Source organism: Coregonus lavaretus (genome assembly GCF_964263955.1).
Source record: "Coregonus lavaretus genome assembly, contig: HAP1_SCAFFOLD_461, whole genome shotgun sequence".
NCBI lineage: Eukaryota > Metazoa > Chordata > Actinopteri > Salmoniformes > Salmonidae > Coregonus > Coregonus lavaretus.
The window spans coordinates 267,456-292,490 of record NW_028157144.1 but is presented as its reverse complement, the minus strand read 5'-3'; the positions used below and the strand labels follow the sequence as shown (position 1 = coordinate 292,490).

General features: G+C 42.2%; 1 protein-coding gene and 1 long non-coding RNA gene across 3 annotated transcripts in view; one reads left to right on the top strand and one right to left on the bottom strand.

Moving 5' to 3' along the window:
* The window catches only part of LOC311125782 (uncharacterized protein), a 130,844-nt gene that overhangs the window by 57,937 nt on the left and 47,872 nt on the right, over window positions 1-25,035 (bottom strand). The window lies entirely within an intron of this gene.
* On the top strand, window positions 22,541-23,761 carry LOC311125783. The gene is made up of 3 exons (XR_014612911.1): window positions 22,541-22,611; window positions 23,194-23,310; window positions 23,651-23,761. It is a non-coding gene; the product is annotated as an uncharacterized lncRNA (long non-coding RNA).

Below are 25,035 nucleotides of genomic sequence, written 5' to 3'. Positions count from 1 at the left end.
TTACTCAGGTCCAGCTCTTTCAGGTGTGAGGGGTTTGACTTCAGAGCTGAGACCAGAGAAGCACAGCCTTTCTCTGTGACTCCACAGCCTGACAGTCTGACAAAGATATCATCAAGATTTCACAAACACACTTTTAATTTAACACGAGTAGTGTAGAAGGACAATTGCAGATGCATTTGGTTTATTCTCTCAAACAACATATAGATTTATCTTAGAATTGTATGTAGTCATATTGTTATACTAATGTGAACATCAATGATTCAATATGTTTTTCAATATAATATTATATATTATATACAGTGGGGGAAAAAAGTATTTAGTCAGCCACCAATTGTGCAAGTTCTCCCACTTAAAAAGATGAGAGAGGCCTGTTATTTTCATCATAGGTACACGTCAACTATGACAGACAAATTGAGATTTTTTTTCTCCAGAAAATCACATTGTAGGATTTTTTATGAATTTATTTGCAAATTATGGTGGAAAATAAGTATTTGGTCACCTATAAACAAGCAAGATTTCTGGCTCTCACAGACCTGTAAATTCTTCTTTAACCCTCCTGTTATGCTAAAAAAAAATTACATCCACTATGTTACGGGTCAAATTGACCCGCACAGTTTAAACACACTCAAGACAGTCAAAGAATTAAGTAAAAACAGAAACAACTTTATTTTGTCTTATCAGACATTTCAGAAAGAAGAAATACAATACTTTTTATTTTTTTTAAACAATATTTAAGAACTATTTGTTAAACATATTTCCTTTCTCACAAACAAGATTTTTCAGTTTCCCCAAGTAGGTTTTTTCCCCCCCTATTGGTCCATATTATCCCTTCAGTCTTTCTCTCTACATGTTGAACACAATGTGTGTGTGTGCTTTCTGCAGATGTATTTATTGCATTCTACACAAGTGGTGCTTGTTTTACTGTCTTGTCGAGGGGGGCAGAGCTGGCATCTTTTCCGTTTCTTGCCACTGCCTGTATCCACTGGATCAATTTCTGGTTGATTGGAGGCATGTGTTGATGGTCCAGCTTGAATTTTCTGGACGGCAGATGCAGCTGCTGTCGACCGAGGAGGCCGGACTCTCCTCTGGATCTTGGGAGTGATGAGAGCTTTGCCGAGCTCCTCTAGGAAAAGCCGGCGTCGGTACAATTTGCCACCATTCCATTGCTGGTTGATTTCAGTCCACAGGACATAGGCATTGTAAGCAGACACATCCACAATGTTGTAGAAAATCACCAAAGGCCAGCGGGCAGTCATGCGCTGACAACTATATGTTGCTGTGACTTTATCCAAATTGTCAACTCCTCCTTTGGTGGAATTGTAGTCCAGTATTATTTGTGGCTTGATGTCCTCTCTTGCACTCAGCGATGCATCTTTGTGCATTGTGCTCATTACAAGAACATTCTTGTTCTTCTTTGGGCAGTATGAAACAACAGTTGCATTTTCAGAGAAAGCAAATTTAGAGGAATGCACAGTTCTGCCCTGCATTTTCAGAAGCTCACTGGGAAGTTCAGGTTTGTTTTTTCTGATTGTTCCAACCATGGTCAGCTTTCTCTTCTGTAGTTCAACACCAAGGCGGTAGGATGTGAAGAAGTTGTCACACGTGATGTTATGACCTTGCAGCCCTTCACTCATATCCAGCACCACCCGCATCCCCTGGTTTTTCTCAGGCACTCCGCCGGGTGGCTTCCCAGTGTAAACTTGCATATTCCATGCATAGCTTGATGTGGCATCACATGCTGCCCATATTTTGATGCCATATTTTGCAGGCTTGTTTGGCATATACTGTCTGAAGGGACAACGTCCTCTGAATGGAACAAGGCGTTCATCAACTGTAACATGAGGACTGGGATTGTACAGTAACGGTAGAATTTCCACCCATTTATCCCATACATCTCTGATTGCAGCTAGTTTGTCTCTTTCACGTCGACCCGGTCTGGTATCACGGTTATCAAAGCGAATCACCCGAGAAATTATGTGGAATTCTTGTAGAGACATTGTTGCCCGAAATATTGGCCTTCCATTCTCTTCATTCCACAGGCTGGCCGTTGCTTCTCCGTTTGACCGGTAGACTCCAGCTAATATGAGCAATCCAATGTATGCATGCAAGTCAATCCGATCCAGTGGCTTCCAGTTCTCTTGAAACACACGGCTCCCCTCCAAGTTGGTCATGTCCAGAACAATCTTCTCTATTGCTTGGGGTAAAAAGAGCTCAAAAGCTGATTGTATGTCATGGACTCGAGTGACAGCAAATCGTGTAGGTCCTGGAACCATTTTTATTACATTGGAAGCTGAGAGTCTACCTTGACCTCGTTGTGGTGACGGTGACCATTCAATATGACCATCTTTAGACTTCCATGTCTTCTCTTCTCTTGATGATGCTTGTTGCATGCTCTGTCTCTCATCTGATGTAGGGGATGGTACGGCAGACTCCTCCTCTGAATCCTCTTCAATGAAGACAAAATCTGGATCATCAACAGCATTGTCCTCTATCTCTGAAATATCCTCTGTCTCTGAAACCTCTTCTTCTTTTTCACTGTCACAGTCCAGAATTTGTGATAAGACTTCATTGATTGAAAATCTTTTGGAGCTCATTTTTGAGTGTCTGTGTCAGGGACCTGCTGCTCTCACACTGAGGAGAAGCTTGGGAAAGCCCTTTTTAACCCAAACACAATTCTAAAAGTGCAACCAGGACCAGTCAAAACAAAATAAATCAAAGACACTTTTTTGTTTTGCACCTGTGCAAATATATATACACATGAAAGCCTCCGGGTCAAAATGACCCACAACATCATGTTTGTATACAAAATGTACACAGACATTCCACAACACATCAGTGTGTCCACATTTTGCAGTTAGGTTCATGACCCTAAATGAGGAAAAGTCATGTAATTTCATGGCGAAAAAGAGTGGTTAACTAGTATTTTAGACAACGCAAAAGTGGAAACGGGTCAAATTGACCCACAACATAACAGGAGGGTTAAGAGGCTCCTCTGTCCTACACTCGTTACCTGTATTAATGGCACCTGTTTGAACTTGTTATCAGTATAAAAGACACAACCTCAAACAGTCACACTCCAAACTCCACTATGGCCAAGACCAAAGAGCTGTCAAAGGACACCAGAAACAAAATTGTAGACCTGCACCAGGCTGGGAAGACTGAATCTGCAATAGGTAAGCAGCTTGGTTTGAAGAAATCAACTGTGGGAGCAATTATTAGGAAATGGAAGACATACAAGACCACTGATAATCTCCCTCGATCTGGGGCTCCACGCAAGATCTCACCCCGTGGGGTCAAAATGATCACAAGAACGGTGAGCAAAAATCCCAGAACCACACAGGGGGACCTAGTGAATGACCTGCAGAGAGCTGGGACCAAAGTAACAAAGCCTACCATCAGTAACACACTACGCCGCCAGGGACTCAAATCCTGCAGTGCCAGACGTGTCCCCCTGCTTAAGCCAGTACATGTCCAGGCCCGTCTGAAGTTTGCTAGAGTGCATTTGGATGATCCAGAAGAGGATTGGGAGAATGTCATATGGTCAGATGAAACCAAAATATAACTTTTTGGTAAAAACTCAATTTATCGTGTTTGGAGGACAAAGAATGCTGAGTTGCATCCAAAGAACACCATACCTACTGTGAAGCATGGGGGTGGAAACATAATGCTTTGGGGCTGTTTTTCTGCAAAGGGACCAGGACGACTGATCCGTGTAAAGGAAAGAATGAATGGGGCCATGTATCGTGAGATTTTGAGTGAAAACCTCCTTCCATCAGCAAGGGCATTGAAGATGAAACGTGGCTGGGTCTTTCAGCATGACAATGATCCCAAACACACCGCCCGGGCAACGAAGGAGTGGCTTCGTAAGAAGCATTTCAAGGTCCTGGAGTGGCCTAGCCAGTCTCCAGATCTCAACCCCATAGAAAATCTTTGGAGGGAGTTGAAAGTCTGTGTTGCCCAGCGACAGCCCCAAAACATCACTGCTCTAGAGGAGATCTGCATGGAGGAATGGGCCAAAATACTAGCAACAGTCTGTGAAAACCTTGTGAAGACTTACAGAAAACGTTTGACCTGTGTCATTGCCAACAAAGGGTATATAACAAAGTATTGAGAAACTTTTGTTATTGACCAAATACTTATTTTCCACCATAATTTGCAAATAAATTCATTAAAAATCCTACAATGTGATTTTCTGGATTTTTTTTTCTCATTTTGTCTGTCATAGTTGACGTGTACCTATGATGAAAATTACAGGCCTCTCTCATCTTTTTAAGTGGGAGAACATGCACAATTGGTGGCTGACTAAATACTTTTTTCCCCCACTGTACATATTATAACGCATATTTTTCTCTAAACTGAATATTTATTCCTGATAATAAGTACTGAAATGTCATTTTATGTACTCACAGAGCAGCTCTGGAGGTTTTGACCACTGGCAGCAGCCTCAGAAGACCTTCCTCTGATCTGGAGTATTTCTTCAGGTCAAATACATCCAGCTCCTTTTCTGAAGTCAGCAACACAAAGACCAGAGCTGACCACTGTGCAGGTGAAAGTTCTTCACTGGAGACACTTCCTGATCTCAGGTATCTTTGGATCTCCTCCACTAGAGAATGGTCATTAAGTTCATTCAGACAGTGGAACAGATTAATGCACCTCTCTGGAGAGGGATTCTCTCTGATCTTCTTCTTGATGTACTTGACTGTTTCTTCATGGCTCTGTGAGCTGCTTCTTGTCTTTGTCAGTAGACCTCGTAAGTGCTTCTGATTGGACTCCATTGAGAGGCCCAGAAGGAAGCGGAGGAAAAGGTCCAGCTTTCCCGTCTCACTTTGTAAGGCTTTATCCACAGCACTCTTGTAGGAAGTAACTTCAGGCTTGTCTCTGAACAGCGCAAAAACATTCCTGGACGTTGATTGCGGTTTGGCCGTTAGATTCTCATTGTTGTTGATGAATGAGAGGAACACATATACAGCAGCCAGAAACTCCTGAATGCTCAGATGAACAAAGCAGTACACCTTGTTCTGGTACAGCCCACATTCCTCTTTAAAGAGCTGTGTGCACAATCCTGAGTACACTGAAGCTTCATTGACATCAATGCCAGCCTTTTTTAGGTCTTCTTCATAGAAAATCAGATTGCCATTCACGAGCTGTTGAAAAGCCAGTTTTCCCAGTGACAGAATGCTCTCTTTATTCCAGTGTGGACCTGTCTCTTCTTTCCCAAGATACTTTTCATTCTTCTGTTTGGTATGAAACTCCACAAGGTGTGAGTACATCTCAGTCAGAGTCTTGGGCATCTCTTCTCTCTTATGTTTCAGCATGTGTTCAAGGACGATTGCAGAAATCCAACAGAAGACTGGAATGTCGCACATGATGTGGAGGATCCTTGATGTCTTTATGTGTGAGATGATTCTGTTGGCCAGGTCCTCATCACTGAATCTCTTCCTGAAGTACTCCTCCTTCTGTGGGTCATTGAACCCTCGTACCTCTGTCACCTGGTCAACACACCCTGAAGGGATCTTATTGGCTGCTGCAGGTCTGGTAGTTATCCAGAGGAGAGCAGAGGGAAGCAGATTTCCTTTGATGAGATTTGTCAGCAGAACATCCACTGAGGTTGACTCTGTGACGTCACAACAGATCTTGTTCTTCTGGAAGTCTAGGGGCAGTCGGCACTCATCCAGACCATCAAAGATGAACAGAACTTTGTACTTGTCGTAGTTGGAGATTCTTGATTTTTTGGTTTCCATTGAGAAGTGATTGAGAAGTTCAATCAAAGTGTGTTTTTTCCCTTTCATCAAATTCAGCTCCCGAAAAGGGAATGAAAATACCAATTGGACATCATGATTTGCTTTTCCTTCAGCCCAGTCCAAAATGAACTTCTGCACAGAGACTGTTTTTCCAATGCCAGCGACTCCCTTTGTCAGCACAGTTCTGATAGGTTTGTCTTGTCCAGTTAAGGGTTTGAAGATGTCGTTACATTTGATTGCAGTCTCTGGTCTTGCTTGTTTCCTGGCTGTAGTCTCGATCTGTCTCAGCTCATGTTCATTATTGACCTCCCATTTTCCACCCTCTGTGATGTAGAGCTCTGTGTAGATCTTATTGAGAAGTGTTGGATTTCCTTGTTTAGCGATCCCCTCAAATACAAATTGAAACTTCTTCTTTAGATTAGATTTGAGTTCACGTTGGCAAATCACAGCAAGCTCATCTGAATCTATAAATAACAGAGAGGATATTAATATTCTGTCTGATTTAATGCCTACAGTATTGTACGACTGTGTTATAAAGTTTGACGAGGTCACTAGGTGTTGTGTTAAGACTGCTACAATATCATTTAATTACACAGCTACTTTAGCTGTACTTTAGCTACAGCTTTGAAATGTTTGTTCTAAAACAGCATTCAACATGAGGCAGACAGCTCTTACTTTTCTCCAGTGTGTCAGCAAGCTCCTTCTGGTTCATTTTCCTCAGGACGTGAAGTGTGCTCTTCAGAGCCCCCTCTCTGACACTGCTCTCCTGCTTCTCATCTTCAGCGTCCACCACTTCCTTATCCTGCTTCTGACTCTCAAAGCCTTCTGGGAGTTCTGGACTAAGAATCCTCTTGAACATCTTCATAATTCTGCTTTGAAAGATGATAAACTTGTAACCTCAATTTTGAGAAAAATGGCCTTTGAAAGTTTTGGTACACCAACTGGAGAGCTCTTCTTTATCTACAGTGGTATTACTTTGGCAGATAATGTCACCCATCTAAATAAAAAGTATATATTGAGGGAAAAAATGTATTTGATCCCCTGCTGATTTTGTACATTTGCCCACAGACAAAGAAATGATCAATCTATAATTATAATGGTAGGTTTATTTGAACAGTGAGAGACAGAATAACAACAAAAAAATCCAGAAAAACGCCTGTTACCTTGGCCGTGTGTTTTGGGTCATTGTCATGCTGGAATACCCATCCACAACCCATTTTCAATGCCCTGGCTGAGGGAAGGAGGTTCTCACCCAATATTTGACGGTACATGGCCCCGTCCATCGTCCCTTTGATGCGGTGAAGTTGTCCTGTCCCCTTAGCAGAAAAACACCCCCAAAGCATAATGTTTCCACCTCCATGTTTGACGGTGGGGATGGTGTTCTTGGGGTCATAGGCAGCATTCCTCCTCCTCCAAACACGGCGAGTTGAGTTGATGCCAAAGAGCTCCATTTTGGTCTCATCTGACCACAACACTTTCACCCAGTTCTCCTCTGAATCATTCAGATGTTCATTGGCAAACTTCAGACGGGCATGTATATGTGCTTTCTTGAGCAGGGGGACCTTGCGGGTGCTGCAGGATTTCAGTCCTTCACGGCGTAGTGTGTTACCAATTGTTTTCTTGGTGATCATTGACAAGATCCTCCCGTGTAGTTCTGGGCTGATTACTCACCGTTCTCATGATCATTGCAACTCCACGAGGTGAGATCTTGCATGGAGCCCCAGGCCGAGGGAGATTGACAGGTCTTTTGTTTTTCTTCCATTTGCGAATAATCGCACCAACTGTTGTCACCTTCTCACCAAGCTGCTTGGCGATGGTCTTGTAGCCCATTCCAGCCTTGTGTAGGTCTACAATCTTGTCCCTGACATCCTTGGAGCACTCTTTGGTCTTGGCCATGGTGGAGAGTTTGGAATCTGATTGATTGATTGCTTCTGTGGACAGGTGTCTTTTATACAGGTAACAAGCTGAGATTAGGAGCGCTCCCTTTAAGAGTGTGCTCCTAATCTCAGCTCGTTACCTGTTATAAAAGACACCTGGGAGCCAGAAATCTTTCTGATTGAGAGGGGGTCAAATACTTATTTCCCTCATTGAAATGCAAATAAATTTATAACATTTTTGACATGCGTTTTTCTGGATTTTGTTGTTGTTATTCTGTCTCTCACTGTTTAAATAAACCTACCATTTAAATTATAGATTGATCATTTCTTTGTCAGTGGGCAAACGTACAAAATCAGCAGGGGATCAAATACTTTTTTCCCTCACTGTAGTTGACGTAATAACTAGACTATATACAAGGACTACCAGTACTGAGTCAACGTGCAGGGGTACCAGGTAGTTGAGGTAATAACTAGACTATATACAAGGAGTACCAGTACTGAGTCAATGTGCAGGGGTACCAGGTAGTTGAGGTAATAACTAGACTATATACAAGGAGTACCAGTACTGAGTCAATGTGCAGGGGTACCAGGTAGTTGAGGTAATATGTACATGTAGGTAGGGGTAAAAGTGACTAGGCAATCAGGATAGAGATTACATCTCCTCATCCAGGGAGTGCACACACACACACACACACACACACACACACACACACACACACACACACACACACACAGGGAATGTTGTGTTTGTTTGATAATGTTTCAGGACTATGAAAATGGAAAAAAGGATTAGCCTATGGATTATGAAAACAACAAAATTAAATGGTAAAATGGGAGAGGAGAAATGACTAGAGACAGTGTTGTTTAACTCACTGACCATGACCCATGAGTTCTTCTTACCTTTGTTCAGTAGAAAAGTCTCCCTCTCTAAACAGTATAGGTTGATGCATAGACCGGTCACTCTTCATGGACACACAGCTGGGTACAGGGGAGGCTGGTCTCTCCTGCTTGATTGGGCTTCAACACAACAGAGACAAACATTACGTCTCTCATCTACACTGAGCTCAGATTTGGAAACATAACAAGAGTTTCATTCCAAAACGCTATATATCCGTATTCAGAAATGTTTGTAAATTAGCTTCTATTGTTTTAAGAAATTATCAAATAAATGGCTGTGTTTTCTCACTAGCTAATCATGGCATGGTGTTGTTCATTGACAGACATGTGTTTGTTTAAAATCGATCACTTAATGGCTTCATTTCAGAGAGACAAATGTTTTTTTTGCATTTTCTGTTTGTGGTTTTAGACTGGTTTCTATATAAACACTTTGTGACAACTGCTGATGTAAAAAAATGAATGAAGCAGACCTAAAACAAACATTCAACGTTTTTTATAACAATATTTTGAGGTCTGGGCGTAAAGTATCTCAGAGTAGAAAATTGGTCGTATAAGTGCTGAGAATAAAGACTTCTACTCTTATGGGTATAAATTAAAGCTATGCATGAAGCCTCTAGTCCCACCTAGTCGGTAGATATTTAGGACACCTCATGAGCTGTCCTAACCAGTTAAGAGTTAACAGCAGGTGTCTTGATAATACTATAGAATAATGCAGCGAGTCAGTGGTTCCTGCGGCACATGTAATTGTTTTGGAGTAGTTTAAAAAATGTTTCTATATTTCTATATGATCAATCCATAATAATATAGAACTACATGGAACAGTATCTCTTCAGCTTTTGACAATGATTTCTGTATAATAATGATGTATAATAAGTGTTGGTGATTCAATAGCCTAGTTAATCATTCCATGACTTTTAACACACCATCTATCTATGTTTGGCTCAGTCTGGCAAATGAGTTGGAGCTGTGGCAGGTGTTGGACCTGTGGCCGAAAAGTGTCCAGTTTGAATCCCGGGCCAGGCGCTGGAAAGAAGGGGCGTAATTGATCTGATCACTGTAGGGCTGTTGTGTTCACGTCCTCAAAACATTCACCTTTCGTTGGGCCCTTGAGCAAGGCCCTTAACCCCACAACATGCTCTTTATCCAGGGGTGCTGCACTGCAGCTTGAACCTGTCCTGGTCTCAAATGTATGTGTGAGGTCTGCTGTTTGGAGTGGTTAAGGACGGAGCATACGTGGGCCATCGTTCAAACAAAGAGATGCCTCCCTGGCCACCAGTGTGTTTGCATATAACGAAGATCAATTCTACCCCCCATACAATACTTTTATACACAGTAATTACTTTTTTATATATAATAATAATAATACTAATAATAATAATAATAATAATACTAATAATAATAATAATTTCTTATACACATTACATTTTGGATAGATAGTACTCAGACATCTATAGTGTTTACAGTAATGACTATTACCGATCATGATCTTTTTTAATCCCACCCCTCTGCTACTCTCAGCCCCGCCCACCTATCTCCGTAGAACATCCTCTTTTGATTTCCACCTGCCATGTTTTTTTCAACTGTGCTGTGATGTCATACATGCATTTTTAACCTTTCTAGTCGCATAGTATCCACAGACTGTAAGTTAAAGATATATATTTTTCGTAAGAGTATTATTCTGTTGTTGATTGACTGACTATGGCTTTCCAAATCCCCAGCAGTTCTGATCAAAGAACCCTATAAAAGTTTTCTATATAGAACTTTTAGTGGTTCGATATATTAAGCAAGTGATATAACCTTTTTGGTTAAAACAGGAGTGAAGAGTGTGTTGATTTGACGATAGTATTGTCAAAATTCCGCTTGTAACAACGATCAGAATTAGTAAAAACAATAAGGTTCTGCATGACAACATATTAGACAATAACTAAGAGTAGGATCAATGATTGTGTCATGCAGAACTTCTATAGATGTGTGTGTATGATGATAAAGATGTGTGTGTGTGTGTGTGTGTGTGTGTGTGTGTGTGTGTGTGTTTGTGTGTGTGTGTGTGTGCTGGTGAGACATCCACATATCACAGTCAAATATACAGGATACAAACGTTTCATTCCAGCTATATAGCGTTTTGCTAAACAAAAATGTATGCACAAAAATCTATTAATAAAAATCTTAGAACAACAATATTTTACACGCACATGAAGGTACCCATAAGCAATCATTTCTGATGTAAAATAACAAACGTGAAACAATTGTGGGAATAACGTTTTAGAAATAAACTCCTTATAAATTCTTAAACAAAATTGTCATCTCACCTATTAGCTTTGGTGTCATGTTCCCCAGAGAGACTCATTTTAGAGGCAGGGCCCCCCTCCTCTATCTCCCCAGAGAGACTCATTTTAGAGGCAGGGCCCCCCTCCTCTCTCTCCCCAGAGAGACTCATTTTAGAGGCAGGGCCCCCCTCCTTTCTCTCCAAAGAGAGACTCATTTTAGAGGCAGGGCCCCCCTCCTCTCTCTCCCCAGAGAGACTCATCTTAGACCACTGACCCCTAAACAGAGATGCAGCATGTTGGTTGTGGTGAACACAGGGACAACTAATTATTGAAAGTCAATTGTTCTATTTTATTCATTATCTCTTAGAAATACAACATTTACTAAGAGATACGTCCGAACAGTCAGGAGATTTAATGCAATCACATCAACATGTAGTCATGACTGATATTTTTAACCTTTTCTCCATGTAGTGGAACTAATAATAATAATAATAATAATAATAATATTAATAATGATCATAATAATAATACAATAATGATGGATCCAGTTCCAACATATCTCTAACTTTGAAGTATACAATTAGGTCCCAAATTATTGACTCCCTTGATAAAGATGAGTAAAAATGACTGTATAAAATATATCATTCAAATACTGAGCTATATTGAATGCTCAAAACAATGGTAGATTAAATTATTTTATACTAATACGTTTGCTCAGAGAAAGAGATTTTGTTTAACAAGTAATACTTTCTTTTCTCAAAAAGGTCGGGGTCAAAATTGACCCCCCCTTTCAATACCTCCCTTGCGAGGATAACGGCACTGAGCCTTTTTCTAAAATGTTTTATGAGTTGGAGAACACATTAGGAGTGATCTTAGACCATTCCTCAATTTAGAATCCTTCCAAATGGCCAACTACAGGAAGGTAAAGGTACAACTAAACACACAATAAAGAAACAAATCTCCCTAATTGACAGGAGGCTTGAATCTTAGTCATTTACCCACCGGCCTCTTACTACTATCCCAATGTATACATTCTACCAACATCATACATAAATAATCCCTGGTAGGATCCTTAATACTATCCCAATGTATACATTCTACCAACATCATACATAAATAATCCCTGGTAGGATCCTTACCTTGCAGCCTGAATTCAAAAACAGAACATGTCAAATCATTGAGATTTTCCTTTGTGCTGAGAAAGAAACCTCCCCAATGTCAACTGACTTTGTGTCATTTTTGTTACTGATTAATTTAACATCTGCTAAAGTCTAGTGACATTGACCCCATGTCAGAATAATCAGAAAACCAGTTGAACCTGTTTAGGAGAAAAGCCATGGGTTTACAACATGGCTGTGTAGCTACTGCTAGAGGTCTCATGGATGGAATGGCATTTATATTTTTAATAATTTCATAATTAATACAAGTTTTGTTACATTTCAGTCTTCTGTCATGTATATAAAGTGTAATATTGGGATGTAGACTCAAAATGTAATCCATTTCTACTCTATATCTGACATGGTCCAGGTGTCTTTCTACTCTATATCTGACATGGTCCAGGGGTCTTTCTACTCTATATCTGACATGGTCCAGGGGTCTTTCTACTCTATATCTGACATGGTCCAGGTGTCTTCTTTTTATTAAGCCCATAACCATGTGTGTGAGGTGTGTACTTTGGTTTCAAAGTAGATTTGTTTAAGAATACCAAGAAAAACTGTGTGACCCTGATTTAGGCCACTGCAGGACAAGGTTAATCATTAAAAACAATACGGTATGAACAACTTGCAGTGTCCAGGTCCAGTGATTCAAGTCTGAAGCACCGTCCCAAATGACACCCTGTTCCCTCCATAGTGCACTACTTTAGACCAGGACCAATAGGGCTGTAGTAGTGCACTATATAGGGTGCCATTTGAGGAGGCAGACTGAGTGTTATCCAGTCCTCTCTCTCTCTCTCTCTCTCTCTCTCTCTCTCTCTCTCTCTCTCTCTCTCTCTCTCTCTCCCTCCCTGCCAGGCTGTTAGGTTAATGGACTATGGAAACCTACTGAGAATCTGCCATACAGAGAGAACTACAAATTAACATGACTAAACTATTTTAGTAAAAGGAAATTGCATTAAACCGTGTTACAGTTTTTCTCGATTGCTAAGACACATTTCTTGAAAGCTGCTCTCCTTTTCTCTTAACTGTGAACACAAAACCCAATTTTCAAGCTACATTCACAAAACCTCAGACTCTTCTTGCAAAACCAAACTTTCACCTCAAAACAGTTAAATCTGTGCTCAAAACTGAACTATGTTGTCAAATCGTGCCCCGAGTCAATCAAAATAAAAAACACTACTGAACAGTCACTAAACACTACGTAGAAAAATAGAAAACACAATGCTCAGGACATGAAGCTGGAGAAATAAATGTTTATTGTTCACTGTAGGCTAAATGCATGTTGCAAAAGAAAAAAAAAACTGTGCATTTAGCACTTGTACAAAAAGACAAAACAGAAATCTTGTGCATTTACATGTAGCACTTGTAAAAACAAACAGAAATCTTATGCATTTTCCACTTGTGTACAGTAAGCCCATGTAAAAAATAAAGTACAAAAATATACAAATAAGTGCATTACTCAGCCACAGCATCATGTCTCCGTACTGGGTCAGGCCACAGGACTTCATCCACATCACAGGCCACATTTTGTCTGGCCAGGCAACGGGGGAAAAAACCCCTGGCATGCCGTATCCAGGCTTGGCATGCCTCCACACCTATGTCACCACAGGCAAGTCCCATGGCTTGCAGGAGATTTACCCTGGTGTAAGGTTGGCGTTCATATACCTTCCACCGCCATGAGGAGAAGAATTCCTCAATGGGGTTTAGGAAAGTGGAGTACGGTGGAAGGCAAAGATTGATAAAACCTTGGTTCAAATTGTACCACTCTCTAACCTGGAGGGCTCTGTGAAAACTCACATTGTCCCAAACAACAACATAGATGGGATGCTCATCCTGCTGCCCTAACAAAGCATCTCGCATGTGATTGAGGAAAATGAGGAGCTGGTGAGTGTTGTAGGGCCCCAGGTTGGCATGATGGTGGACAACCCCATGATTGCTGATGGCAGCACATAATGTGACATTGCCACCACGCTGCCCAGGAACACCAACAATGGCCCGATGGCCAATCACATTACGGCCTCTCCTTCTCCTTTTGGTGAGATTAAACCCAGCTTCATCCATGTAGATGTATTGATGGGGTCTTTCCATTGCATCCAGTTGAAAAACCCTCTGTAGAAATAGATATAGTTTTGTAAGTGATACGGAAAAAGTGATTTAGGCCACTACAGTAAATCAATACTTAGAGTAATCAACATTGAATGTGTCTGGATATATGCCAACCTGTACATACTGGAATCTTTGCTCTTTGACTCTGTCTGAGTTGCGATCAAAGGGCACTCTGTATAGCTGTTTCATGTGCAGTCTGTTGCGCTTGAGGACACGATCAACAGTAGAGAGGCTGACTGCTGTGCTGTTTGTTGCTACTTGGCTACCTGCCAAACTATTCACGTTTTACTTTTAATAAACGTTTAATCAATCTTTGTGTTCAACAAATTTACCAACTTTTTAGTTTTGTCCTCACTCATCTTTTTTCGTTAAACTTTTTCACCCCGGACGTTTATCCCGAGACAGAAGAGTCATTTTCCTGTGCGTTTTAGCTGCCAACTTTACGTTATTTTCCTTTTTTCCATCGCAACTTTTTTTTCCCTTATTCAACTTTTTCACTCCGGACGCTTTATCTGGACATGGTTCATCAACATCTTCAACAGCCGAAGCTAAGTAGTAACATTAACATGATGTCTTCTAATTGCAGTCGCTGTACTCATAATATACAGGAGAACGATCGCCTTACGGCGAAAATAGCTGTGCTACAAGCCCAGCTTCAGACGCAATCGTTAGGCAAGGGTAATCTCAGTGTAGGAAAGGAAGAAACAGCGTCTGTGCCACCAGTAAGTACAGACAGTAACGTTAGTATAAATCCCCCCGCACAGTCCCTGCAGCCGGACAACTTTCTCATGGCTTCTGGAGGGAAATACTGTTGGAATGCTCAACCGGTGTCGCTCATTCAGCCGACAGAAACCTTCAACCGGTTTTCCCCATTATGTAGCGAGTCGGAGTCTGAGTCTGAGTCTTCTCTAGTCTCTACTCCTCCCGTTACGGGGTCTGAGACGCCGAAGGCTCCCACCATTAGCTCTGACAAATTGAAAACCCTAGTCATTGGCGACTCCATTACCCGCAGTATTAGACTTAAAACGAATCACCCAGCGATCATACACTGTTTACCAGGGGGCAGGGCTACCGACGTTAAGGCTAATCTAAAGATGGTGCTGGCTAAAGCTAAAACTGGCGAGTGTAGAGAGTATAGAGATATTGTTATCCACGTCGGCACCAACGATGTTAGGATGAAACAGTCAGAGGTCACCAAGTGCAACATAGCTTCAGCGTGTAAATCAGCTAGAAAGATGTGTCGGCATCGAGTAATTGTCTCTGGCCCCCTCCCAGTTAGGGGAAGTGACGAGCTCTACAGCAGAGTCTCAGCACTTAATCGCTGGTTGAAAACTGTTTTCTGCCCCTCCCAAAAGATAACATTTGTGGATAATTGGCCCTCTTTCTGGGACTCACCCACAAACAGGATCAAGCCTGACCTGCTGAGGAGTGACGGACTCCATCCTAGCTGGAGGGGTGCTCTCCTCTTATCTACCAACATAGATAGGGCTCTAACTCCTCTAGCCCCACAGTGAAATAGGGTGCAGGCCAGGCAGCAGGCTGTTAGCCAACCTGCCAGCTTAGTGGAGTCTGCCAATAGCACAGTCAGTGTAGTCAGCTCAGCCATACCCATTGAGACTGTGTCTGTGCCTCGACTTAGGTTGGGCAAAACTTAACATGGCGGTGTTCACCCTAGCAATCTTATTAGGATAAAGACCTCCTCCATTCCTGCCATTATTGAAAGAGATCGTGATACCTCACATCTCAAAATAGGGTTACTTAATGTTAGATCCCTCACTTCAAAGGCAGTCATAGTCAATGAACTAATCACTGATCATAATCTTGATGTGATTGGCCTGACTGAAACATGGCTTAAGCCTGATGAATTTGCTGTGTTAAATGAGGCCTCACCTCCTGGTTACACTAGTGACCATATTCCCCGTGCATCCCGCAAAGGCGGAGGTGTTGCTAACATCTACGATAGCAAATTTCAATTTACAAAAAAAAAAATGGCGTTTTCATCTTTTGAGCTTCTAGTCATGAAATCTATGCAGCCTACTCAATCACTTTTTATAGCTACTGTTTACAGGCCTCCTGGGCCATATACAGCGTTCCTCTCTGAGTTTCCTGAATTCCTATCAGACCTTGTAGTCATAGCAGATCATATTCTAATTTTTGGTGATTTTAATATTCACATGGAGAAGTCCACAGACCCACTCCAAAAGTCTTTCGGAGCCATTATCGACTCAGTGGGTTTTGTCCAACATGTCTCTGGACCTACTCACTGCCACAGTCATACTCTGGACCTAGTTTTGTCCCATGGAATAAATGTTGTAGATCTTAATGTTTTTCCACAAAATCCTGGACTATCGGACCACCATTTTATTACATTTGCAATCGCAACAAATAATCTGCTCAGACCCCAACCAAGGAGCATCAAAAGTCGTGCTATAAATTCTCAAACAACACAAAAATTCATTGATGCCCTTCCAGACTCCTTCTGCCTACCCAAGGACGTCAGAGGACAAAAATCAGTTAACCACTTAACTGAGGAACTCAATTTAACCTTGCGCAATACCCTAGATGCAGTTGCACCCCTAAAAACGAAAAACATTTGTCATAAGAAACTAGCTCCCTGGTATACAGAAAATACCCGAGCTTTGAAGCAAGCTTCCAGGAAATTGGAACGGAAATGGCGCCACACCAAACTGGAAGTCTTCCGACTAGCTTGGAAAGACAGTACCGTGCAGTACCGAAGAGCCCTCACTGCTGCTCGATCATCCTACTTTTCCAACTTAATTGAGGAAAATAAGAACAATCCAAAATTTCTTTTTGATACTGTTGCAAAGCTAACTAAAAAGCAGCATTCCCCAAGAGAGGATGGCTTTCACTTCAGCAGTGATAAATTCATGAACTTCTTTGAGGAAAAGATCATGACCATTAGAAAGCAAATTACGGACTCCTCTTTGAATCTGCGTATTCCTCCAGGGCTTAGCTGTCCTGGATCTGCACAGCTCTGCGAGGGCCTGGGATCGGGAGAGACACTTAAGTGTTTTAGTACTATATCTCTTGACACAATGATGAAAATAATCATGGCCTCTAAACCTTCAAGCTGCATACTGGATCCTATTCCTACTAAACTGCTGAAGGAGCTGCTTCCTGTGCTTGGCCCTCCTATGTTGAACATAATAAACAGCTCTCTATCCACCGGATGTGTACCAAACTCACTAAAAGTGGCAGTGATAAAGCCTCTCTTGAAAAAGCCAAACCTTGACCCGGAAAATATAAAAAACTATCGGCCTATATCGAATCTTCCATTCCTCTCAAATTTTTTTTTTAGAAAAAGCTGTTGCGCAGCAACTCACTGCCTTTCTGAAGACAAACAATGTATACGAAATGCTTCAGTCTGGTTTTAGACCCCATCATAGCACTGAGACTGCACTTGTGAAGGTGGTAAATGACCTTTTAATGGCGTCAGACCGAGGCTCTGCATCTGTCCTCGTGCTACTAGACCTTAGTGCTGCCTTTGACACCATCGATCACCACATTCTTTTGGAGAGACTGGAAACCCAAATTGGTCTACACGGACAAGTTCTGGCCTGGTTTAGATCCTACCTGTCGGAAAGATATCAGTTTGTCTCTGTGAATGGTCTGTCCTCCGACAAATCAACTGTACATTTCGGTGTTCCTCAAGGTTCCGTTTTAGGACCACTATTGTTTTCACTATATATTTTACCTCTTGGGGATGTTATTCGAAAACATAATGTTAACTTTCACTGCTATGCGGATGACACACAGCTGTACATTTCAATGAAACATGGTGAAGCCCCAAAATTGCCCTCGCTAGAAGCCTGTGTTTCAGACATAAGGAAGTGGATGGCTGAAAACTTTTTACTTTTAAACTCGGACAAAACAGAGATGCTTGTTCTAGGTCCCAAGAAACAAAGAGATCTTCTGTTAAATCTGACAATTCATCTTGATGGTTGTAAAGTCGTCTCAAATAAAACTGTGAAGGACCTAGGCGTTACTCTTGACCCTGATCTCTCTTTTGACGAACATATCAAGACTGTTTCAAGGACAGCTTTTTTCCATCTACGTAACATTGCAAAAATCAGAAATTTTCTGTCCAAAAATGATGCAGAAAAATTAATCCATGCATTTGTTACTTCTAGGTTAGACTACTGCAATGCTCTATTTTCCGGCTACCCGGATAAAGCACTAAATAAACTTCAGTTAGTGCTAAATACGGCTGCTAGAATCCTGACTAGAACCAAGAAATTTGATCATATTACTCCAGTGCTAGCTTCCCTACACTGGCTTCCTGTTAAGGCAAGGGCTGATTTCAAGGTTTTACTGTTAACCTATAAAGCGTTACATGGGCTTGCTCCTACCTATCTTTCCGAGTTGGTCCTGCCGTACATACCAATACGTACGCTACGGTCACAAGACGCAGGCCTCCTAATTGTCCCTAGAATTTCTAAGCAAACAGCGGGAGGCAGGGCTTTCTCCTATAGATCTCCATTTTTATGGAACAGTCTGCCTACCCATGTGAGAGACGCAGACTCGGTCTCAACCTTTAAGTCTTTACTGAAGACCTATCTCTTCAGTAGGTCATATGATTGAGTGTAGTCTGGCCCAGGAGTGTGAAGGTGAACGGAAAGGCTGGAGCAACGAACAGCCCTTGCTGTCTCTGCCGGGCCGGTTCCCCTCTCCACTGGGGTTCTCTGCCTCTAACCCTGTTGCAGGGGCTGAGTCACTGGCTTGCTGGTGCTCTTTCATGCCGTCCCTGGGAGGGGTGCGTCACTTGAGTGGGTTGAGTTACTGACGTGATCTTCCTGTCTGGGTTGGCGCCCCCCCCTTGGTTTGTGCTGTGGTGGAGACCTCTGTGGGCTATACTCGGCCTTGTCTCAGGATTGTAAGTTGGTGGTTGGGGATATCCCTCTAGTGGTGCGGGGGCTGTGCTTTGGCGGAGTGGGTGGGGTTATATCCTTCCTGTTTGGCCCTGTCCGGGGGTTTCTTCGGATGGGGCCACAGTGTCTCCGGACCGCTCCTGTCTCAGCCTCCAGTATTTATGCTGCAGTAGTTTATGTGTCGGGGGGCTGGGGTTAGTTGGTTATACTTGGAGTACTTCTCCTGTCTTATCCAGTGTCCTGTGTGAATTTAAGTATGCTCTCTCTAATTCTCTCGTTCTCTCTTTCTCTCTGAAAACCTGAGCCCTAGGACCATACGTCAGGACTACCGGGCATGATGACACCTTGCTGTCCCCAGTCCGCCTGGCCTTGCTGCTATTCCAGTTTCAACTGTTCTGCCTGCGGCTACGAAACCCCTACCTGTCCCAGACCTGCTGTTTTCAACTCTTTAATGATCGGCTATGAAAAGCCAACTGAGAGACCTGAGCCCTAGGACCATACGTCGGGACTACCGGCCGTGGTGACTCCTTGCTGTCCCCAGTCCGCCTGGCCTTGCTGCTATTCCAGTTTCAACTGTTCTGCCTGCGGTTATGGAACCCCTACCTGTCCCAGACCTGCTGTTTTCAACTCTTAATGATCGGCTATGAAAAGCCAACTGAGATTTATTCCTGATTATTATTTGACCATGCTTGTCACTTATGAACATTTTTGAACATCTTGGCATGGTTCTGTTATAATCTCCACCCGGCACAGCCAGAAGAGGACTGGCCACCCCTCATAGCCTGGTTCCTCTCTAGGTTTCTTCCTAGGTTTTCGGCTTTCTAGGGAGTTTTTCCTAGCCACCGTGCTTCTACACCTGCATTACTAGCTGTTTGGGGTTTTAGGCTGGGTTTCTGTACAGCACTTCGAGATATTAGCTGATGTAAGAAGGGCTATATAAAATAAAATTGATTGATTGATTGACACTGTTGATACCCTCAAAATTTAAATGGTCCTCAATGATCTTCTGCTGAATTTCGCTCAGTTTAATGGCATTGTTCTCACGGACCATATCAACAATTAGGGTCTCTTGGTGTGGGGAGAACATACCTGTCCTCCCACCCCCATGTGGCAGTCTTTCAATTCTACAAAAAGAGAACATGGAGTTACAAAAAATATACATGGAATACTAGGCCTACAAACAGTTAGACCAACCCTCCAATACAATACTACAGTACATTGGTACAGTGATGTACTGAAACATATATTTACTTACAGTATACTGTGGTACAGTATATAGGTAACGAGCTGAGATTAGGAGCACACTCTTAAAGGGAGTGCTCCTAATCTCAGCTTGTTACCTGTATAAAAGACACCTGTCCACAGAAGCAATCAATCAATCAGATTCCAAACTCTCCACCATGGCCAAGACCAAAGAGCTCTCCAAGGATGTCAGGGACAAGATTGTAGACCTACACAAGGCAGGAATGGGCTACAAGACCATCGCCAAGCAGCTTGGTAAGAAGGTGACAACAGTTGGTGCGATTATTCGCAAATGGAAGAAACACAAAATAACTGTAAATCTCCCTCGGCCTGGGGCTCCATGCAAGATCTCACCTTGTGGAGTTGCAATGCGGTGAGGAATCAGCCCAGAACTACACGGGAGGATCTTGTCAATGATCTCAAAGCAGCTGGAACCATAGTCACCAAGAAAACAATTGGTAACACACTATGCCGTGAAGGACTGAAATCCTGCAGCGCCCGCAAGGTCCCCCTGCCCAAGAAAGCACATATACAGGCCCGTCTGAAGTTTGCCAATGAACATATGAATGATTCAGAGGAGAACTGGGTGAAAGTGTTGTGGTCAGATGAGACCAAAATCGAGCTCTTTGGCATCAACTCAATTCGCCGTGTTTGGAGGAGGAGGAATGCTGCCTATGACCGTAAGAACACCATCCCCACCATCAAACATGGAGGTGGAAACATTATGCTTTTGGGGGTGTTTTTCTGCTAAGGGGACAGGACAACTTCACCACATCAAAGGGACGATGGACGGGGCCATGTACCATCAAATCTTGGGTGAGAACCTCCTTCCCTCAGCCAGGGCATTGAAAATGGGTCGTGGATGGATATTCCAGCATGACAATGACCCAAAACACACGGCCAAGGCAACAAAGGAGTGGCTCAAGAAGAAGCACATTAAGGTCCTGGAGTGGCCTAGCCAGTCTCCAGACCTTAATCCCATAGAAAATCAGTGGAGGGAGCTGAAGGTTCGAGTTGCCAAATGTCAGCCTCAAAACCTTAATGACTTGGAGAAGATCTGCAAAGAGTAGTGGGACAAAATCCCTCCTGAGATGTGAGCAAACCTGGTGGCCAACTACAAGAAACGTCTGACCTCTGTGATTGCCAACAAGGGTTTTGCCTACCAAGTACTAAGTCATGTTTTGCAGAGGGGTCAAATACTTATTTCCCTCATTAAAATGCAAATCAATTTATAACATTTTTGACATGCGTTTTTCTGGATTATTTTGTTGTTATTCTGTCTCTCACTGTTCAAATAAACCTACTATTAAAATGATAGACTGATCATGTCTTTGTCAGTGGGCAAACGTACAAAATCAGCAGGGGATCAAATACTTTTTTCCCTCACTGTATGTACGTATATGTAGGCTACTGTAGTCTACCGTTTTATACTATAAATATGTTGAAATGACTGGAGTCGTTGCAAATCATTTTGTGCCACTTGTGTAGCCAACCTGGAGCTGGCAAACAGATGTAATAAATAGCCTTTAACTTCAGTTTATTGTTGTTGTAGCCTTGTGTTATTATGTAATTAATAATGGCCGTGTTTAGTTAATTCAATTGGAAGTGTCACCATGGTCAGAGTTCTATCTCAATTGCTGATCAGATGTTAGAATGCATTAGATTGAAGGTAACAGTCAGCCAGATTAGACTACAGGTATAAAAATAACCTGGCTGTTGTTGACAAGCATAGGCCTATTCAGTTCATATCCATATTATTAATATTTCATTCAGTGATTGAAATTACGACCCCATCCTCAGTAGCCTATTCCAGCAGGCTACTGGGCAACAGAAGCACGTCCTACCTCAACATCGTCTTGCTATTCATGTTAAATAAATGAATCTGTCAATTTGAACTAAGCAAGCTGCTAAATCATTCAGCTTACATCTTGCCTACATCTTGCCCAGGCTACTGGAGGCTGTCTGAAATAAGATGTAGGCATATCAGGGGTTATGTTTTGGCCTAGTTTTCAGGCCTTGTTGGTGGGTTTTGAGGAGGCATTGGGCTAGAAAAAGTAATTGCATTAAATCACCTGACTGTTTGGATGTGTCTGTTAGTTAATGTTTTATTTCTAAGAGATCATGAATAAAAGAGAACAATGGACATTCTAGAATTAGTTGTCACTGTGTTCAACACAACCAACATGCTGCATCTCTGTTTAGGCGTCAGTGCTCTAAAATGAGTCTCTCTGGGGAGAAGAGGAGGGGGGCCCTGTCTCTAAAATGAGTCTCTCTGGGGATGGAGAGGAAGGGGGCCCTGCCTCTAAAATGAGTCTCTCTGGGGAGGGAGAGGAGGGGGGCCCTACCTATAAAATGAGTCTCTCTGGGGAGAGAGAGGCGGGGGTCCCTGCCTCTAAAATGAGTCTCTTTGGGGAACATGACACCAAAACTAAGAGGTGAGCTGACAATATTGTTTAAGAATATATATTCCAAAACGCTATATAGGAGAAAAGAAAATCACAATTGTGTTTTTTCATCAGAAATGATTACTAATGGGTACCTTCAATATAACTATTGTAGATTTGAGATGTGATTTAAAACCATTGTTTAGTTGGAATGTAATGATCGTATCCTGTATATTTGACTGTGATACGTGGTTGTCTCACCTAGCTACCTTAAGATGAATGCATTTACAGATGCCATATCTTAATTTGACCCAGTTTCTCACAGCAGGAACATAGTCCTGCAGCAATAGCAAATGTGCATTTTTAGGTGGATTATAATTAAGGGATATTTTCTGTAGGGGTTCATAAATTTTTCATCAGGGAAAATCAAGTCTGACATTTGTAAGTGGAAATTACACACTCTAGACACCTTTATAAAGCCTTGTAGTGGTTTAATAATTTCTTTAAACATTAAAAGCAAATTTACCAACATTTCTGAAAATGGATATATAGCGTTTTTGAATGAAACTCTTGTTTCCCCATCTGAGCTCAGAGTAGATGAGAGACATAATGTTTGTATCTGTTGTGTTGAAGCCCAATCAAGCAGGAGAGACCAGCCTCCCCTGTACCCAGCTGTGTGTCCATGAAGACTGCCACGTCTATGGGTCAACCTATAAACTTCAGAGAGGGAGAATTTTCTTCTGAACAAAGGTAAGAAGAACTCATGGGTCATGGTCAGTGAGTTAAACAACACTGTCTCTAGTCATTTCTCCACTCCCATTTTACCATTTCTTTTAGTTGTTTTCATAATCCTTAGGCTAATAATTTTTTCCATTTTCATAGTCCTGAAACAATATTAAACAAACACAACATTCCCTCCCTGTGTTTGTGTGTGTGTGTGTGTGTGTGTGTGTGTGTGTGTGTGTGTGTGTGTGTGTGTGTGTGTGTGTGTGTGTGTGTGTGTGTGTGTGTGTTGTGTGTGTGTGTGTGTGTGTGTGTCTGTGTGTGTGTGTGTGTGTGTGTGCGAACTCCTTGGATGTTTTGTCCACAGAAACCAACAGGAGAGATCAGAGTCAGAGATTCTCAGTGGTCAGTCTTCCCAGAGTCATCAAACAGACCTGGCCTCCATATTCAGTGTATGTGGTCCTGTTATGTACATTTGTTTTTATTAACCTCAAGTAAAGTTGATCTGTCAATCATTCATTAATGTGGTAATGAGAAAGCATTTAGTCTCTTGCTTAACTTATTTTCTTGATTTATTTCAGTTGCTTGAAGAGAATATTATGACATTTGTGAAGAACGAGCTGAAGAGGTTCAAGAGGATTCTTAGTCCAGAATTCCCAGAAGGCTTTGAGAGTCAGAAGCAGGATAAGGAAGTGGTGGACGCTGAAGATGAGAAGCAGGAGAGCAGTGCCAGAGAGGGGGCTCTGAAGATCACACTGCACGTCCTGAGGAAAATGAACCAGAAGGAGCTTGCTGACACACTGGAGAAAAGTAAGAGCTGTCTGCCTCATGTTGAATGCTGTTTTATAACAAACATTTAAAAGCTGTAGCTAAAGTACAGATAAAGTAGCTGTGTAACTCAATGATATTGTAGCAGCCTTAACACAACACCTAGTGACCTTGTCAAGTAGCAGCAGAATGTGTTGTGTTGATTAATTTAGACAGAGAAGAGGAAAGACTTTTTTTTCCAAGATGGCGTAGCAGTACGGTCGCTTTTATTTTTCGTCCTGTGTAAATATCCCGTTTCTTGTTTTTTTTGTCTATATTTCTCAATTTTTTTACTTTCATTCTTTAACTAAATATAATCTCCTGCAACCCGCCTCACCCAACGTGGAAAGGATTATATTATTTCTTTATAACTTTCATCAAGAACCGTAAACAGAAACGTGTGTAGCAGCAATCTGAATTGGCTACCTGCTATTAGTTAACGTTAGCGTCTCCACCACTGTCCGTGGCCTACACTATCCACCAGCCAGCTCTAGCTAGCCTGGACAATTCGTCGGCCAGTCTGCACAGCGTGCTATCGACCCAGCGTGCTATCGACCCATAGCTTATTGGACTTTCTGCCGGAATCACTGGACCCTAGCGCCGGATCATCACAACCAGCTAGCTAGCTGCAACTAAATAGCTACATGTTATTAGTCACTGTTAGCGTCTTCATCATTGTCCGTGGCCTACACTATCCACCAGCCAGCTCTAGCTAGCCTGGACAATTCGTCGGCCAGTCTTCACAGCGTGCTATCGACCCAGCGTGCTATCGACCCATAGCTTATTGGACTTTCTGCCGGAATCACTGGACCCTAGCGCCGGATCATCACAACCAGCTAGCTAGCTGCAACCTGTTGCTGGCTGATACCATTGCCATATAGCAAGCACCAGTTAGCCTTGAGCTAGCCTGCTAGCTCCCTGCTAGCTGTGCTGAAGCACCAATTT